This window comes from Dipodomys merriami, unplaced genomic scaffold (genome assembly GCF_024711535.1).
Source record: "Dipodomys merriami isolate MVZ:Mamm:240054 unplaced genomic scaffold, mDipMer1.0.p SCAF_112, whole genome shotgun sequence".
Classification (NCBI taxonomy): Eukaryota; Metazoa; Chordata; class Mammalia; order Rodentia; family Heteromyidae; genus Dipodomys; species Dipodomys merriami.
In genome coordinates this window covers 1,143,099-1,162,649 of record NW_027202405.1, presented here as the reverse complement: position 1 = coordinate 1,162,649, position 19,551 = coordinate 1,143,099, and the positions used below count along the sequence as shown (strand labels likewise).

The 19,551-nt window shown below is 38.6% G+C and overlaps 1 long non-coding RNA gene across 1 annotated transcript in view; it reads left to right on the top strand.

Moving 5' to 3' along the window:
- The window catches only part of LOC138822555 (uncharacterized), a 41,478-nt gene that overhangs the window by 17,361 nt on the left and 4,566 nt on the right, over positions 1 to 19,551 (top strand). Inside the window, exon 2 of the long non-coding RNA XR_011370549.1 lies at positions 11,116 to 11,173. This is a non-coding gene — a long non-coding RNA (uncharacterized lncRNA). The remainder of the gene's footprint in view (positions 1 to 11,115; positions 11,174 to 19,551) is intronic.

Sequence of the window (19,551 nt, the reverse complement as noted above, 5' to 3'; positions counted from 1 at the left end):
AGACAGGAGCGGGCCGTGAACTTAAACAAATTCCTCCCCACTGCACAAGCCGCCAATCCCTGAGAAACAGCTGATTAAGCTCCAGGTGTTTACAGACTTGATCATGTTTGAATCCCACCCTTTAATTAACTCCTTCCTATATGCTTTACAAAACTCGGTAGCCCTGGAAGACATCCCACATGGAGGTGTGACTTGCTTCTTATGTCACTATGGAAAAACTGATGGACCTTGATCTGTCAAACACACTGACCAAAATTGAGGATTGTTGCCAGACCACGCCACATGATGTTGAGCTGTGGCTCAACACTGTGGCTGCTAGAACTGGGAAAAGAAAAGGAAGATGAGTGGTTTACTCTTTCTGCACTTCTTCTTAGTCTCCTTGCAATGCAGCCAGTAGAAGACAAAAATGTTTTCATATAGAAATGTTTATAGTTCATATCATTTCATATAAACATTCAAAGAAGAGAAAGAAAACTACCAGTCTGGCATAAATAAGATTAGATTCTCCCACAGACACTGGTTTGGAAGTTCCCCCACCCTTCAAAAGAAAAGCCTGATGAAATTGCAACCATCTTAAGTGGCATAAACACAAAGCATTATATTAAAATGTAGTTGTCAGAGTTTTATAACCATATTTAGTGTAAGAGCCCTCAAAATAATCTTGCCTGGGGCTGAGCAAGCTGGTATGTGTCTACAGTCCCGGTTACTGAGGAGGCAGAGAGGAGAGGATCAAGTCCTAAGACCAACTCAGGCAAAAACTCAAGACCAGGTCTGACAAACAAGCTAAAAGAGCAGAATTCAGGGTGAGGTTCGAGTGGTGTGAGTTCAGTCCCCAGTGTCAGAAAAATCAAATCTTATCTGGAATCTTTGATGCGCTTTGGAATCAATTAATTGTACCTTGGCCATCCTCAGGAATAATTACACTTTATCTTAGTAGTAGCACCTCCCTCATGACCCCAACTTCTTTCATGTTTATGCCACCTAAAAACTAAGACTCTTTCAAAATCATGCCTTGTCTCCCTGTTTGGTTTGTTCTGGTATCCTTGTCTTCACATGGTTATTATTGCTTATTCTGAAACTTTAAGAAAGACATAAACTATCATATCCAAGCTCTAAACACATTTCCATCTTAGAGCTGTGAACTCTAAAAATAACATTTTAGTACTAAGTACTTTTATTCAACAATAAAACTTTCGAGCGAGCTGAAAGTGTGTATGTGATAGAGACATACACACACAGATTTTTATTCTGTTTTGAACTTTTAGGATATAAATTGATTGAAACATCTCTTAACTGTACTGGAAGCACAAACTAAGGAAATGTGAATAACATAGCGATGACAGACACACTAATGTCCTGGGTAGTACTTGGGCACAAAATCATTTGTTTCTTTAATTCATGGTGACCTATTTTGTATTTAAAACATTTTTTAATGAGCTACTTAGAAAGTAAAGGTATGGAGGATCATAGTGCCAGGGACATCCAAGCAAAAAGTTTCCAAGAACCTATCTCAACTGAAAAACTGGTATGCATCTGTAATCCCAGCTATGGTGGGAAGTATAAATAGGATGACCATGGTCCAGTCCAGGCTGGCCTGGGCAAAAAATGGAACCCTACAAACAGTTAAGGAACAGCAGCACCCAGGCCCTGAGTTCAAGCCCCAAGACAGTATAGGAGAAGAAAGGAAGAGAGGAGGAGGAGGAGAAACTATAGAACTATGTTCTGATAATGACAACTTGTACCTTTTTCATGGGGGTTATTGCAAGGGTGAAATAATAAAGTGTGATAAAGTAACCAAAGCACTGAGACCAGTGCCCTGAATATATTCAGTGTTTAATTCTTAGTAATGCTTAATGTGATTATGATTAAGGTCATTAGATATTTGATAAGATGGCAATGTTTCCTCCCTCCTCACTCTATTTTTGCCTCTCTATTGGCCAAAAGAAAGAGTGGTGTAAAATGCATTTAGATAGAAAGGGATGTCTTGGTGACATAGGAACATTACTTAAGTAAATGCTTTTGCCCAGATCTTCCCATCTGCGTAGTGTCTGCAGGAAAGAGACTGATCTGTAATTCACAACCTGAATATTTAACAGGAAACAATATTCAATCTTTATTTTTTCTGATGGGTTTAGGCCTTTGACAAGTTGTGCTAGTGAAAAATGTGCACTGCCAGGATCAACATTATAAATAAAAAGAACTGCTTAGCCAAAAAAAAAAGTGGAGCCTTATAATAAAAAAGCAAAAAGGGCCAGAGACATAGCTTAATCAGTAGAATACCTCCTAATAAGCAAAAATCCCTGAGCTCAAAACTCAGATCCCTCCTCTTCCAGAAATGATTCTTTATGATCAATTTGTTGGTGGGTAGTACTGGTCTTAGGGCTAGAATTTAAGGCCTGGGTGCTGTCCCTAACATCTTTGTGCTCAAGGCTAGTACTCTACCACTTGAGCCACACCACCACTTCTGGCTTTTTTTGAGTAATTCATTGGAGATAAGAGTTTCACGGACTTTCCTGCCAGAGCTGGCTTTGAACCATGATCCTCAGATCTCAGCCTCCTGAGTAGCTAGGATTATAGGCATGAGCCACCAGTGCCTGGCTATCTTTATAGTCTTATAGGAAAACTAACATCTTACCCACCTGTTTCTTTATTCCCAATGAAATTCATAGAATACAAAAACCATAGATGGTAAAAAGTAAAGTAATAAAAAATACACCTATGAGCCGGGCACTGGTGGCTCATGCCTATAATCCTAGCTACTCAGGAGGCTGAGATCTGAGGATTGCGGTTTAAAGCCAGTCCAGGCAGGAATGTCCATGAGACTCTTATCTCTAATAAATCACCAGAAAACCGGAAGTGGTGCTGTGTATCAAGCTATAGAGCACTTGCCTTGAGCTGAAGAGTACAGGGCCAGCGCCCAAGCCCAGAGTTCAAGCCCCATGACTGACAAAAAATAAATAAGTAAATAAATAAACCTATGAACTAGTAAACATGTATTTAGTTTTTTTCTGAGACAGAGTGATAGGATGTAGCACAATTCATCCTAAAGTTTACAAATCTCCTGTCTTAGTCTCCCTGCTGAAGTTCAGGAAGTTCAGGTGTGTACCTTACTTGATTAAATTATTTTATGATAATTAGCTTGAAAGAATTAGCTGTTTTTTAAAAAATATCTACAACCTTCTAGAGCTAATATATTCTATTTTTCCCCTTGATTTTTTGTAGGCTCAATCATTTTGAAATGAATACTAATATAGGTTAGATCATGTTACAATAGAATGTGGTTATTTAAGTGCAATACTATAATGACTTGTGGACAATGGAATGACCTGTAGTGAGAAATATTGTGATAAGAAATAATTATAGTAAAATTATAACTAAAGTAAAGCAAATATATATTTTAAAAATATAATATTTTAAAAAATCTATCTGAGATATTCTTAAAACTCTATCCCCAAATATACCAATAGCACAGAGAAAATTTTCATAGATAGAAAGTACAATTAATATAATAGTAGTAACCAGGCTAATATGATAGCTCACTCTTGTAATCTTAGGTGATCAAAAGTCTGAGACCTAAGGATCATAATTAGAAGCTAGCAAGCTGGGGAGGGAAAGTCTATAAAAGACTTATATCCAACTAGTCACCAAAAGGCCAAAGTGGAGCTGTGGTTCAAGTGGTAGAAGGCTAGCCTTGAGCAAAAAATCTCAGGAACAGAACCCAGACCTTTAGTTCAAGCCTCAGGACTGGCATACAAAAAATTTAAAAACAATAAAAAACCAATATTGACCAGGCACAGTGATTCACACCTAGAATGTGAAGACTAAGGTAGGAAAGTTGATAGTCTGAGGCCATCCAAAGCTGCATAGTAGGACCTGTTTCAAAAATTATTATATTTTTTTGGTGCTGGTACTGGGGCTTAAACTTAGGGCCTGGGTGCTGTTCCTGGGCTGTTTTGTCTGGGCTGGCTTCAAACTGCCATTCTCAGATCTCAGCCTCCTAACTTGCTAGGATTACAGGTGTAAGCACCAAGCTAAAAACAAATAAATTTTTAAAAAAGAAGAAAGGCAGGAAAGAATGAGGGAGGAAGGAAAGGAAGGAAGAGAGGAGAGGCAGGGAAGGAAGAAAAAAAGGAAACTTAATTGAGGGAAGAAGGTATGGAGGGAGGGGGAAATGGAAAGAAAAGGAAGGGAAGAGAGGCAGGAAGGTAAAGAGGGAGGAAGAAAGGAAAAGGAAAGAAGGAAATAAGGGGAGGAAGATGGAAGGAAAGAAGGAAAAGAGGAAGAGAAAGGGAGGGAGGGAAAGAGGAATGGAGGAAGGAAGGGAAAAACAAAAATTGCAAGTGTAAAAATTCCATGACAGAAAGAACAATCACAGATACTTTGAAATCTATAAGCCTTCTTGACAATATTAGCATTAGGTCAGATGATTATTAATCATGAACACATTGGATTTCTTCTCATTCCAACCCTTGATAATTAGTATTCAACTCATTTCCTTCCTTGCTTCTCAACTCCTCTCTTCATCCCTAACAATTCCACAGAGGAGTCAGAACATCTCAGCACAGTGTATACTAAATAAAAGAACCCAGCTCTGTTTACTGTCTTTTCTTTTGACATGCAGAAACCTACATCTTTTAATTTTAACATTGACTGTATTCAATGTTTAAAGGTCAAAAATAGTACTTTTTCTATGTTGAATTACTGAGGAGATGCTGGCAGCCAAAAGCTCTCTATGGACTGGACTGTCAGCCAAGTATTCATTTCTCAAAGCAAATGTCATTTACACAATAGTTTTGTTGTGGACTCAGAACCAAGTTCCTTTTAACAATAGCACAGCGGTAAACTCCTCCTCACTAGGCTTTCTGCTCTGGACTTCTGGTTTTAGTCAGGCGTTTGAGAAGTCATTTAATATTGCTTTTATTAGCTCTGTCGCATCCCAAATTCTTATAGGAACTCAGCTGATGGATGCAAGTTATTTTCCTGCCTTACCTCTGATAATTACTTAGCTCTGAGGATGAATATCAATTCCACAGTCCTGTCTGGTATCTGATGCATAAATCAAAATGCTGGTAGAGTTTACTTGTTGAGGGGCGGGGGGATGTAGAGGGAGGAGAGTAAAATTCTTTGCGATTAATTCTTAGATTTTTCTTTTCTATGTTTTGTAAAGACTTTATAAAGAGACATTATTTTTAAGAAATACATAAACAAAAAAGAAAAGGAAGGAAGGAAGGGAAGAAAGAAAGGAAGAAGGGAAGAAAGGAAGTAGGGAAGGAAGGAAAGAAGGAAGGAAGGAAGGAAGGAAGGAAGGAAGGAAGGAAGGAAGGAAGGAAGGAAGGAAGAAAGGGAAAGGAAAGGAGGGAGGGAAAGAAAGAGGCATGCCAAGGAAAATCTGTGTGTGTGTGTGTGTGTGCCTGTGAAATTTCTGATCTACTAATCTGTCACACAGTGCAGAAAGAATTTTACCTATTAGACATATACAAACCCATCTTTTAGAAGGATGAAAATGTCACCCACCTCTCTCTCACACTGAGCTCCACTGTAGTTTGAACAATTTGACTTTGAAATCTATAGAAAGAGAGGCAATTTGATGGGCTGCAGTCCATATCAAGCCCAAATTTGTGTTGTTTGGTGACCACATGATTTAAATGGAAACTAAGCACCTCTCCAATGGACTTGTGGTTCCCAGCTGTGCCTCTCACTGACACAATCTTCCTCATCCCCGGAGGCACTTGATTATGACACCCTCATGCTGGGTAAGAAGAAACCCGAGACACCATATGATTAAGACAGGCTAGGCTGATGTTATTATTCTCTTCATCTTGTACATGAACAAAACTAATTTCAGAAATAAGGAATTACAGCGAAGTTAGCCACAGACACATATCTCTTATATAGCCTAATAGTGTTATGTCAACTCCATTTTTAGTTTCTAATTATTATTTTTAAACCCTAACTTTAACCATATATTTTCCTTTCTTCCCTCCTTTTCCTTTTTTCTGTTTCTTCATTTCTTTTGCTCCTTTCTCTTCCTCCCCCTCCCTCTCCCTCTTCCTCTTCTCCTCTCCACTTTCTTTCTTTCCTCTCTCCCTCCCTTTCTTTTCTTTCTCTCTCTTCTTCTCTTTCTCCCTTCCTCCCTCCCTCCCTTCCTTCTTTCCTTCCTTTCCTGTATACCAGGCCAATTTAGGTACTAAAGAACACAAATGGGTAAGTCTTAGGTCTCACACCCCATGAAAGAGTCCAGACAAGTAAATTTTTTTTAAAGTATGATACTTGCTATAAAATAAATCTTATGGAGTCTAAGGAATGAGGATTTGGGCTGTGTCATGGGGAAAACTTTCCAAATGTGATGATTGAGCTGACTCTTGAAAGAGGAACAGGCGTCTATTAGATGATAATATCACACAGAAACATTTGAGGCCAAAGGAAGAGCAAACATAAAACACGGGTTTCAAAGAAAATCTTGATAAATTCAGGAAAATGGAAGTCATTTGGTTTGATTGTACCAGAGACCAAAGAGGAGGACCAGAGACTCATTTACTTACCAGTTCATTTGATGGGTTATCTAATGACTTGTTATCTTAGAAGAATTAGGGATACAATGATGTATATGATTGCAACATTTGTTACAGAGTGAAGTTCAATAGGGAGATGCAGAGAGGAAAGGAGGTAATAAAGTGTGGTGAAGGTTTATGATCAAATAAATACAAGGGGTGAAGGAGCTCAGAGAAGGACATAGAGGTAGATGGGTGTTTGGTGAAATTTCTGATGTGTTGTCCACTTCTACCTCAGACTGTATGTAGTGTTACTCACAGACATGCTTCTTTTCAGACATATATTTATCCAGAGCTTCATTGGTAAGTTATACTAGCACTAGTAAACTGGGTCTGGCTTGGACCAATGTGCTGACAAGTCCAGTTCCAGTATTATCCATGGGTTGAGAGGCACTTTGTTGGGATTTATTCACAGCTCAGGTTCTGCTTCTCCTCGACCATACTTCCTCCATAGGAAACTCCTTAGTAAATATCTTAGAATTTTCTTTGTTCTGCAGATTATGACGGATTCTTGTGGGCCATTCTAAGTAAATTAGATTTTGTGGTATAATCAACTGGAGCCAAAGAAATCTTTTAGCAGGGGAATAATTTGATTTTAAGAATAAAAGTACAATCAGAGTAAATGAGATTGATCCAAACATTTTTATAATAATCTAAGCAAGGAGTATTTGGACTCTAAGTAAAGACAGTATCCACTGGTAGAGAGGAAGAGGTTGACTACACTGTGTATTTAATGGACAATAATGGAAGGATTTGGTGATGGATTATAGGTGTGGGCATGGTAAAATCATCTAGATCTCCTAGATCTTAGGCTTGACACAAAGCAAATATTTTGGTTCCACTAATCAAGATAGAAAGTGCAGAAGATAATCAGGGTCACCAATGAATATGACTAGTTCATTTTTGCACATGTTGCATTTCAAGTGAACCTTGGCACATAGCTGAATAGAAGAAGGTGAAGGCCAGAGATACAAGGCTGACAACCATCAGTATATCTGTGGTAAATGCATTCATGGGAGTGAACTCAGAGGGTTACTGCTCTGCTCTGAAATGATTTGGTCTCCATATTACCTTCCAAAACACTTCCTAACGATGCCATGTGGTATGGTATGAGGGATAATCATTACAGACAGTGGTAGGATTGCTTGTACTCCCCACTCCCTTATCATCCCACCCCATTCACCGTGAAATTTTTATTCGCCTACCTTTTTTTTTGTCTGTAGCTTGTGCTTATCTACTTCAAGCTTTTCTTTTCCTCCCCCTCCTCCGCCTCCGCCTCCGACTCCACCTCCGCCTCCTCCACCGCCTCCTCCGCCTCCTCCTCCGCCTCCTCCTCCGCCTTCTTGTCAGTCCTGGGGCCTGGGCACTGTCCTCAACTCTTCAGCTTAAGGCTAGCGCTCTACCACTTGAGCCACAGTGCCACTTCTGGCTTTTTCTGCTTATGTGGTGCTGAGGATTCAAACCCAGGGATCCATGCATGCAAGGCAAGCACTCTGTCACTTAACCACTTTCCCAGTCCACCTTTCTTTTTTTAACCAAATGAGAAACTTGCAATTCAAAGAGATTACATGATTTGTTCAATGCCATGTTCCTGACAATGAGATTTCTAGGACTATGGCTCATTGCTCTACTGTAGTAAAACACAGTTCTCCAAGCAACACATGTCAAGCTGACATTTTTCAAGTTCCAACAGATACATGAAAGAAATTCTCAACATCCCTAATCATCAGATAAATACAAATTAATACCAGATTGAGATATCAATCACTTCACACTTCATTATAGAAAAGGTAATGATAACAAATGTTGGTGAGGATGGGGGGTAGAGGCAAGCCTGTTGGCATGGGGTGTAATGTAGTGCAGTCATTGTGGAAAACAGACTGGATGTTATCAAGTAAACTAAAAAGTCAAATTACCAAATGATCCAGCAATCCTTCTTCTGTATTTATGTCCAAAATAACTTAAATCTATTTGTTGACAAGATATGTGCCCCTCTTATGTTTACTAAAGCATTATTCACAATAGCCAACCTAAATGTCTGTCAGTGAATGAATGGGTGAATGAATGCATAAATGGAAAAAACATATTAAATGTACATGATGCAAGGTATAAAGCTTTAAAAAGAAGGAAATTCTGTCATTAGCTACAATATGGATGAACCTGAAAGACATTACCCAAAGTAAAATAAACTAGGCACAGAAAGACAGTATATATACTATGATACTATCTTTATGAAAAGGTGAAACATATTGAAAAAGAGAATAGAATGGTGGTGTGTACCACCTTAATTATAACAATAATATTTTTTAAAATTAAGAACACTTCTTATTGGATATCCTAGATATAGTCTTAATGCATTATGTTTCCTTCCATCTTATTCATCCTTTTATGTTAGAATTCTAAAACTTTTATTGTCTTCAAGTTCATTGACTTGATTTTCAGCCCTTTCCAATTTTGCTTATATTTCTTTTTTAACTTTTAGAAATCCTATTCCTTCTTCCTAAAGCAATCTTTTATTGCATCAGATGGTTTCAATTTTAACATGCAATGTTGCTTTTGTAAACATTTTAAGAGAAAGTACATATAGTATAAAGTTTCCTCTCTTAAATACACATTTCCGTGGTTTTTGTGTGTTCAGAACTGTGCAACCCGTGCCACTACCTATTTCTAGACCATTTTCATCATCCCGGAAGGAAACCCCACACTCATTCGCCATTACTTCCTGTCTCCTCACGCCTCAGCTTTGGCAATCACCAGCCCATCCTTCCCATGCACTTGCCTAGATACATGTCACTTAGCAGAATAATTAAATATGTACTATTTTGTGTCTGACTTATTACACCTAGTATAAAGTTTTCATAGTTAACCTATGTTGTAGCATGCATTATCTATGTAACACTTGTCCCTTTTTATTGCTGAATAATATATTCTTGTGTGAATATACCACATTTGTTTCTCCATCATGAGTTAATGGATTTTTATGCTATTTTCATTCTTTTGTTATTATGATCAACCAACACTGATCTGCATATTTGTGTAAATGTTACTGTGCACATGTGTCTTAATTTCTCTTGAGTGAATATCTAAGAATAGAATTGCTGGGCAAAAGGGTGATTTTATGTTTAACATTTTGTGGAACTGCCAGAGTGTCTTCCACAGTGATGTACCTTTGTGCATCCCTCCTAGGAAATGTATGAGTCTTCTAATTTTTCTATGTTCTCAATAATGATTTTTTATTGTGTGTTTTTTAAAATGACCATTCTACTGGGTGAAAGTGCTATCTCACTATGGCTTTGATTTGCAGTCAAGAGACAAATAAGTTGAGCATCTTTTTATATGTTTATTTCCCATGTGCAAATTTTCTTTAAAACAATGTGTATACAGATCATTTTTAAATTGGATTATCTACAAATCCCTTATCTCATAATTTGCAAGTGTTTTCTCTTTTTCTGAAAAATGTTTAATTTTTGCCAACAGCAATTGCGTTTTTCTTTATTATTTTTGCTTTTGGTGTCATATTCAAGAAACAGCTGCTTAAGCTGAGGTCATGTTTATGCTCATATTATCCTTTGTTTTACAGTCTTAGCTCTTACAGTTAGATTTTGTGTTACACTTTGCATATGGTGCATATGTATTGTCATGTATTTTTTTAATCTTGTTGAAAACCCAGTAGTTTTTCATTACCTGGCATTGAGAAATTTTTCTACAGTTTAAACATTTTTATTTTGGCTATTTATAATAGCCACATGTAATGAGTGAAGTCATTTAACTGTATTCCTTTGATTAATCTTCTTTGATATGTTTGTGAGGTTTTTCATCTACAGGATGCCCATCTCTTTATTTTTATAACCATCCTGTTCACAGACAGAGTATACAGTAAATTTCAAGACTACTTAAGGGTGTCTGTACAAATATTAAGTTCCGTCAACGAGACAAGGGAAAATTTAAACAGTTGCCACAGTTACTATAATCAATTAGAATTTTAGGTGTCTGTGAGAGAAGAGTTGCAGCCAGATGTGGGAAGGCCAAAATGTAACCATTTTGCCAAACACATTTAAAGCTTTACTACACTGAATTAAATGTCGCGTAACTCTTTCTTCTGTATGGTTTACTCCAAACCCCACATCTACACAGAACTATGAGTTTACGTCATGAGATAAATATAGGAATAAGGCTGTAAATGTCTGTCTCCAGAAGTAAAACCTGGATTAGCTGGGATTTCATGAAGTCCTTTAGTAGTATACTGAGGAGATACATGGAATTTTGCCTTGGAAAAAAAGTATTTTATTCATGGAGTGACCAATGTGTGTGGAAGGGAGGGGAAAAATTTCTAATAAAAATATATTTACAGACTCTGAGCTATTCTTATTTAAAAATAGGTAATATTTCCAGTAGGAAATGTGCAGTTTGTTTCCCTGTTGTTTTTCTATTGTCCCCAGATTTCATCTAACAAAGAATCAAATGGAAGGAAAGGTGGGTAAGTGGGTGGATCAAGAAAGGAAGGTTGCCAGAGATGGGAGAAAGATATAAAATAGGGCCTTTCAAGTTGACTTTTGTTTTTCAGGTTTCCCTAAGCGCTGTTGACAGTGCCTGGCTCAGTCCTCAAAAGCAGATTGGAACTGGTAAGCAAGTGAGAAGCATGGGAGGACAGTTTGTTTTGAGAGAAAGGAACAGCTGTTCCTCTTGAGTCCTTAGCACACAGGGAGCCTCTCCATTACCCCTGTGTTCCTAGATGGTATTGCTTACATCCCTAATGTCCCGTTGACTGTTCCAATTCTGTAAGTCAGTTTGACCAGATACTGTATTTTTTTAAAGAGATGCTTCATAGCAATGACACTGTTTGTTATTAATGTCCTGTCCAAGTCTGAAAGCTTCTTTAACATCTCATAGTTTTACTTGCAGTTTGTTTACATCTGCACATTAGCTCTCCTGGCAAGAAACCTGACTCTTGCCGATGATATTATCTTAGAGGAATGTAGGGCTAGGCTCCAGGGTAGTTTTTCTGAGAATCAACGATCTGACCACATATAATAAAGCCAGATAATTAGCAGCCATGTAACATCGAAAAGGGCAATAATTTAGATATACAAGTTAAAAATAGAAGCTCAGGGAAAAGATGATCATTATATTTCTATCTTCATATTCTCGTGCTCTTTGTTTTAGCTTTGAACAGATGGCTCCCCCAGTTTCCAATTCTGAACTCACCTTTAACCCAAGAAACATTTTACCCAGCTCCACTGAGAAAAATTAAAAGGACAAAACACAACACCATGAATTCTGCAATGCTTTTTTTAAAAATTAAAATTGGGAAGTGGTGCTGTGGCTGAAGCGGTAGAAAACTCGCCTTGAGCTGAAGAGCTGAGGGACAGCGCCCAGGCCCAGAGTTCAAGCCCCATGACAAAATAAAAATAAAAATTGTACTTACTCAAAAAAACATATTTATATGCCATTGAGGACAGAGTGTAAGTATCAATGAGAGCCATCTTATGATTCAGGGTGCCCATAAGCATGTTTGCTGGACTATGAGTCCGCCTGTAATAAGTTTAAAGCTTCGCAGAGGTCACAGGCTCATCATTAGGTTTGAATCTAATCTTTGTCTTTTATCTCTTACCTGTCAATTTGGGAAGCAGTTCTATTACATGACATCACTGTCTATACAGAAATTGTGTATTCTTGCTATTTGGCTCAAATACGACATAATATAATGAACAAGAGCCTGGACTTGAATTCAGGGGAGGGCTGTTTTGTTACCTATAACTCTTTGAGGATCTCACAACTTTGAGATAATTTTACATTTTGCAAGAATCAAGTACAGGGCTGAAGAGGAGATATACTTCTTCAGATCAACTTAGCAGATAGTGTGTGGATCAGATTAGAATATATAGCATGCAATATATAGCATGCAGTCTTCTTCTTTTTTTTTTTTTTTTTTTTGGATCTGGTCGTGGGGCCTGAACTCTGGGCCTGAGTGCTGTCCCTCAGCTCTTCAGCTCAAGGCTAGCGCTCTACCACTTGAGTCACAGCACCACTTCTGGCATTTTTCTTTTTGCTTGTGTGGTGCTGAGGAATCGAACCCAGGGCCTCATGCATGCAAGGCAAGCATTCTACCACTGAGCCACCTTCCCAGCCACATAGCATGCAGTCTTATAAATAATTGTGGTTGGCCACTCAATATTTTCAGTTGGCCTGAGTAAATACCAAGCTCTCCACAATCACAGTGGAGCATGGACAGGCAGGGAAGATCTGCACAAGGCTGGGAGAAGTGACTTATGTTTAGGATTTACTTCTGCCATTATTCAGGCACCCAGTGGCCCATATCTATAATTCTAGCTGCTCAGGAGGCAGAGATCTAGAGAATTACAATTTGAAGCCAGTCCAGACAAAAAAAAATCTATGGCTCCATTTCTAATATAACCAGCAAAAAGCCAGAATGGAGAAGTGGCTTAAGTGGTGGAGTACCAGTCTAACAAGTGTGAAGCACCAAGTTCCATCCCTAGGACTTCCCAAAATGCACCCCCCCTCAATATTTATGTCTACCATTTTAATGAATTATCTAACCTCTGCCTTTTATGAGTAGAGACATGGACCAAAGTCTCAGGGGTTTCACTGTTTGTAGAGGAGCTCTCTGCTTTTCTTTTTTTTTTCCCCTAAGTGAAATTGGATTGCAGAAATTCAACATATGAACCAAATATTAAAATACATACAGTTCCCCCCCCCCTTTTTTTTTCTTTTTTAGTTCTGGGGCTTGAACTCAGGACCTGCACATTGTCCTTGAGCCTGTCTGTGCTCAAGACAAGCACTCTACCACTTGAGCCACAGAGCCACTTCCTGCTTTTTCGTTTATGTGGTACTGAGGAATCAAACCCAGGGCTTCATGTATGCTAGGCAAGCACTCTGTCTCTAAGTCAAATTCCCAGGGCCATCCCATGGAGTTGTAAACATGCAGTGAATATACATGAGGCTCTAGGAATAGCTTGGAAACTGCTGATGTCATTCGGGTTTGCTATCCAGCTGTATATAAGGATGTCCAATTATTAACTTTAAACAAGAAATGCTCCTGCTTGAGTATTGCTGTTATCTATGCAGGGTATTTTGCCCCCATGGTTGTGTTCACTCAGGAAATCAAACCTTAGATCATAACTTGGAGTTGAAAGGAAATCAAAGCGATTTCTATTTCCTCAAGGAAGAGTTGCATCAAGCAATGGTGACCTAATTTAAAGCCCTTCTTCATGCTAGTAGGGTTTTTTTCCTCTCTCTCTCCCTAATTGGGCCAGGAAATCTATTACCTACAGCATCCCCCTCTGTAGATCAGAACTGGAAGTCACACTTCCCAAGAATTTTCCCTTTCACTTGCCTTTTATGTCCCTCACTTCTGTCAGGATGCTTCTCCTTGGCACATTCAGAATAGGGATGGGAGTCTCTCTGGATGGGAACTTTTTAGGTCATCAGATGTCTGAGTGCTCCTTGCAGAATCCCTGCCAGATGTTGCCAGGCTTTGCTTGTCCAGTTCCTGTGGCCACTGCCTTTGCCAGCGCCACGTTGCTCTTTGCCGCCATGGCAGAGAAAGCCATTTTTCTTTGCCCAAAAGAGTGATTTTCAAACATTTATTCCATTTACTGATTTAAAATATGACTAGAGTCTCAATATCACCAAATGTATCTGTCTGACGAGGGATTTCCATTATAGCATGTTCCAGATTGTATGCTTTACGGCTACTCCAGAGGAAGCCTGGATCTGAAAGATTCATCTTTGCCCAATGCCAAACAATGGATACACAAAGACAGTTGGCCTTGGATGACTGACTGACCAAAGGAATTGGGAGTTCTTTAAATAAGGAAAGACCTAATTTCATCATTGTTTTTGAAGGGAGCCATTATACAGTTGGTAATTCAACATGTCCCTTCATTTATCTAATGTGTCATACCAGACTCCAGCGGGGCCCTGCATTTGGGAGCTTTTAGCAATTTTGTTCTGAAACTATACTGGGTTTATATCCAAGGCACAGTCTGTATTGTCATCTATAGCTCCTCCCCTTTGCAGTTGTGCATAGAACTGAGGGGAGCTGACATAGAACAGCCACAATTCTCATCATGAACAGTTATTGATGAGAAGCCTAGAAACTGACTATCTGGTTCTAACTCTGATCGTCTCACTGTTAGCTTTGTGACCCTGAGCAAGTTACCATACCTTTACATATAAAATGAATGTTTCCTAATGTGAGGCTTTAATGAGTTCATGTTCTAAAGCTTTAGAGCCAGGCATAGTGTAAGCATTTGGGAAGTATTGACTCTTACGTGCTCATCCTGGTATAATGGAAAGAGTCTCAATTTTGAGTTAGGCAAGCCAAGGTTTTAATTCAGGCTCTGTTTTTTTTCTCTACTTTCTCCAAACTTGTTTGGTCTTGTGTAAAATGTAGATAATAACATAGTAGTGGAACAAAATGGTATTTAACCTATTGCAGACTACAGTGTTCTGATTTTTGGTACTCATAAGTTTAGATGATGAGTTTATTCTGAATAAAATGAGAGTTTTTAAGCCAACACAGTAGCATGGGCCAATAGTTCTAGTGACTTGGGAAGCTGAGATGATAAGAATGCTTGAGCCCAGTTGATTTCAGACCAGCCTGGGCAATTTAAGAAGACTTATCTACAGGAAAGAAAAAAAAAGAAGCAGGGGGAAAATCCCTAAAGCTTAGTATGCATGTAACTTTTTTGGGGGGGGAGGGATTGGTTGTGGGTTTGAACTCTGGGCTTGGGCACTGCCCCTCAGCTCTTCAGCTCAAGGCAAGCACTCTACCACATGAGCTACAACGCCACTTCTAGTTTTCTAGTGGTTTATTGGAGATGAGAGTCTCATGGACTTTCCTGCCTGGGCTGGCTTTGAACCTCGATGCTCAGATCTCAGCTTCCTGAGTAGCTAAGATTACAGGCGTGAGCCACTGGTGCCAGGCTTGTATGTAACTTATCTAGAAAAAAACATATGGGTCTAGGGATGTAACAAACACAATTCTCAGCACAGGGGAAAAATAGGAAAGAAAGAAGGAAGGAAGGACGGAAGGAAGGAAGGAAGGAAGGGAGGGAGGGAGGGAAGGAGGGAGGGAGGGAGGGAGGGAGATTTGAGCACCTTTGGAAGAAATGAAGATGTTCACCAAAGTAGTCAAGAGACTAGGGCACTATTGGGACAACAGTCTTTGTATCCAATATTAAGTTGTCTATTACATGGCATCAGAGTGGACCTTCTCTTCGCTTTTCCCCTAAATTAAATATTTGCTCGTTACACAAGCAGTCATCTGTGAGTGATCCTTTTGGGGACTGAACAAACTGGGGTGATGCAATGTAAGGTTATATCAGAAGGTGATGCCACCAGTGAGAAAGCACGGGGAGGTAAAGGGCACGTGGAGCATCTGACTGACCTGTGCAGAAAAAACAGAAGATGAAGCAATACAGAAATGTGGAGACATGGGAGAAGTAGAAGATTTCTCACCAGCATGTGAGATGGGATGGCCAACTTGTACTCTGCACTGGTCTTTTAAAAAAAAGTTATCTTTTTTTTTTTTTTTTGTCAGTTGTGGGGCTTGAACGCTGGACCTGGGTGCTGTCGCTGGGCTCTTCAGCTCAAGGCTAGCACTCTACCACTTCAGCCAGAGCACCACTTTCTCAGTGCTTATTGGAGATAAGAGTTTCATGGCGTTTCCTGCCCGGGCTGGATTTGAACTGCGATTCTCAGATCTCAGCCTCCTGAGTAGCTAGGATTTCAGGCATGAGCCACCAGCGCCTGGCTTACATGATCTTTAAGTAGTTGTACAAAGAGGGTTCACTTTGCACTGATCTTAAGGGATTAAAAAACTGGAGTCAGTTGATGAACCTGTGTACTCTGCCATTTGAGTTACAGAGCAGGATTCTTCTGACAACGCGAGTGATGTAAAGTCCTAGCACAGAGGAATCATTTGATGAGTAACATCATTCACCTTGTTCATTCATATATTATTCAAAGAAGTACTTATCTTAACCGGGCAAGCTGGGTAAAGAGCAGCTGGCATATGTGGGAGCAATGGAGCATACCACGCTGGAGGCTTCCCTGGAGGCCCTTGGCTATTTCCCCCACCTTCACCAGCCACCAGCTTTTCTGAACTAGAAAATATACTCAAAGGAACTGCCTGCACTTCCAGGAGAGCATAGATAGCCTTCTAGGGTTATTAAACATTATTTTTTCTAAGCCATGTTCAAGAATGCTTGCAGACTGAATGATTACTAAATTTATTTCATTAGTCAACTTGCTTAAGGTAAGAGTGACAAGCAAGTGTTCTAAAAACATGCAGTTATTTCACTCAAGATCTATTTTCCAGTAAGTGATTACCAAGATAGCTGGAGCACAAGAATAGGTAATGGCTTTGTTTTCCCAAGATGTAGTCATTGCGATTATTTTTAGATGAAAAAAAAAAATTGAAGCCAGAAACACCGCTCATGATTATGTTACTCTGATTCTACAAGTCATTGTTTTGTGAAATTAATACAACAATGAAAACATTAACAATCACATTTTGTGAGAAAACCAGAAGTCAAAAAATGAAAATAAAATATGCCCTGAGTGCCATTTCCTGATAGCATAGCATTGAATGCTTTTCCATTTTGTAGGTTACGTGTTCTCTTTTCCTAGCCTCTCTTCTAGTGTCCTGCTTTTTTTTTTTCTTTTTGTCAGTTGTGGGGTCTGAACTCTGAGCCTGGGTGCTGTATCTCAGCTCTTCAGTTCAAGATTAGCACTCTATCACTTGAGCGCCACTTCTGACTTTTTCTGCTTATGTGGTGCTGAGGAATCGAACCCAGAACCTCATGCATGTGAGGCAAGCACTCTTCCACTGAGCCACCTTCCCTGCCATAGTCTCCTGCTTTTATCCTGCCTTGCCAGTCTTTTAAATCTGCTCATGGCCTCTCTTCACAAAACATTCCTAATGGCTCTCCCCTTCCTTTGCCTCTGACTTCCTACACTGAGTTTTGCATTGCTACAACATTACTTAGAATTCCTCATCTCTCTTCAGTTCTAGTTTATCTTGAGATGTATCTCACTATTTCCAAAAGTTGTTTTGTACAGTGCAATAATTTTACATTATGGAAACAACATGGCAGATAAATTATGTACTTATCACCATGGAGTGTTTCTCCTGACATTTTCAATGCTTCCTTCTCACGGATTAATCTTAGGGAACATGAAGTTTCTCATCTTGATTTATTTCAAATAATATTTACATCTGGACCATTAGTGAAGTTGCAGTATAGCCCTCAAAAAATATTCAAGGCTGGAAATCACTACTTCTCTGTGAAGTTAGGATTGTTTATTATAATTTAATGATTGCAAGTAATTAGAGTTATAAGAAACTCTGCAGTTTCCTTCAGCATGCATATTAGAGTACAGTTTTTCAGTGTTTGTGTTTCTGTGATATTTTTTCTTTAGGATAATATCCCCAAAGGAAAATTACTGAAACAAAATGTATAATCACCTTTATGGATTTAAATGGCACATATTTTCAAATTGCTTCCAAAAGTTGAACCAATTTATATCACCAGAAGAATTGAAGATGCCAACTTCTCTAAACCGTCACCAGGGTTATTTTCTAATTTATTTGATTTTTATGTTAATCAGAGGATATTAGGTCACTTTTTTGTATTGTAGTCTGAATTATTTTAAGCATACAGAAAAGTATGCTTAAGAAAAATATATAATGCATGGTTCCTATCAAATCTGAACAAATTTCCATATTTTGTTCACTTTGTAAAAGTATTAATGTATTTTCTCTTTTCTCTCCAGAGACAACTAACTTGATATTTGTCATTCCTATGCATTCTCACTTCTAAGTGTTTTCATTGTTTGTTACATCTTTGTTTACTAATAAAGTTGAATATTTTTTTCCATAGCACACTTAATATAAAAGTATAGACTCAGGTAGAATTCTTTGAATTCTTTTGAATTCTTTGAATTGCTCTGAATCTTTGTACCTCAGTTTTCTCAGGTATAAAATGAGGATAGTAACATTTCTACTATTTGTCATAAAGAGAGAATAGGTCAGTGTATATGAAATTCTTGGCATAGTGCTCAATGCTTCTAATTTTATTTTTTTCTACTTTCTTATGTGAATTACTATCCCTTGTCCTTCATAGAAGAATGAGATTATCTAAATTTATGAAGTGTGTTTCAAACGTGATCATAATTATTCTTGAAATGGCTGTATGAGATAGTACTGTCATGATCCTATTTAACACCAGCAGTAAGCCAGTAGTGCACAGAGCTGTGCCCAAATCCAAGTTTTTCGTGCCAGCATTTAAGCTTCACATTTATTTCTTACAGCTCCACCAACTTGAACTTAAAGAATCATTCCATGGTCCGTGAGGCGATTTTAGTATTGTGCTTTAACACAGACATGATAGGTGGATCCCAACCGCTCTCCTAATTATTTTCTTTATTTTTGTCTGGATATTAACTATAAAAAAGCTTCACTGATTCTGTGAAATAAGTAGCCTCCTGAAGTCAATAAGTAATGTTATCATTAGTAATGTGGATACTTACACTGTTAAAATGTTGGCCTTTCATCAAGTCATTTTCTTTTTTGGCTTTTTTTTTTTTAAAAAAGATTAAGTAAAGATCTTAAGCAATTTCTTCAGCTAAGTTTTACTTCATTAATACATGAATCCTAACATTTCTAACTAAAAGAGCCTCTTGATTTGGAATATTTATTAACGGTTAAGGCTAGGGATTTACCATTTATAAAAATTTAACTTTAAAAGAGAAATAACAGGGCTGGGAAGGTGGCTCAGTGGTAGAGCGCTTGCCTTGCATGACTGAGGCCCTGGGTTCGATTCCTCAGCACCATATAAGCAAAAAGAAAAAAGCCGGAAGTGGCGCTGTGACTCAAGTGGTAGAATGCTAGCCTTGAGCTGAAGAGCTGAGGGACAGCGCTCAGGCCCAGAGTTCAGGCCCTACGACCGGACCCCCTCCCCCCAAAAAAAGA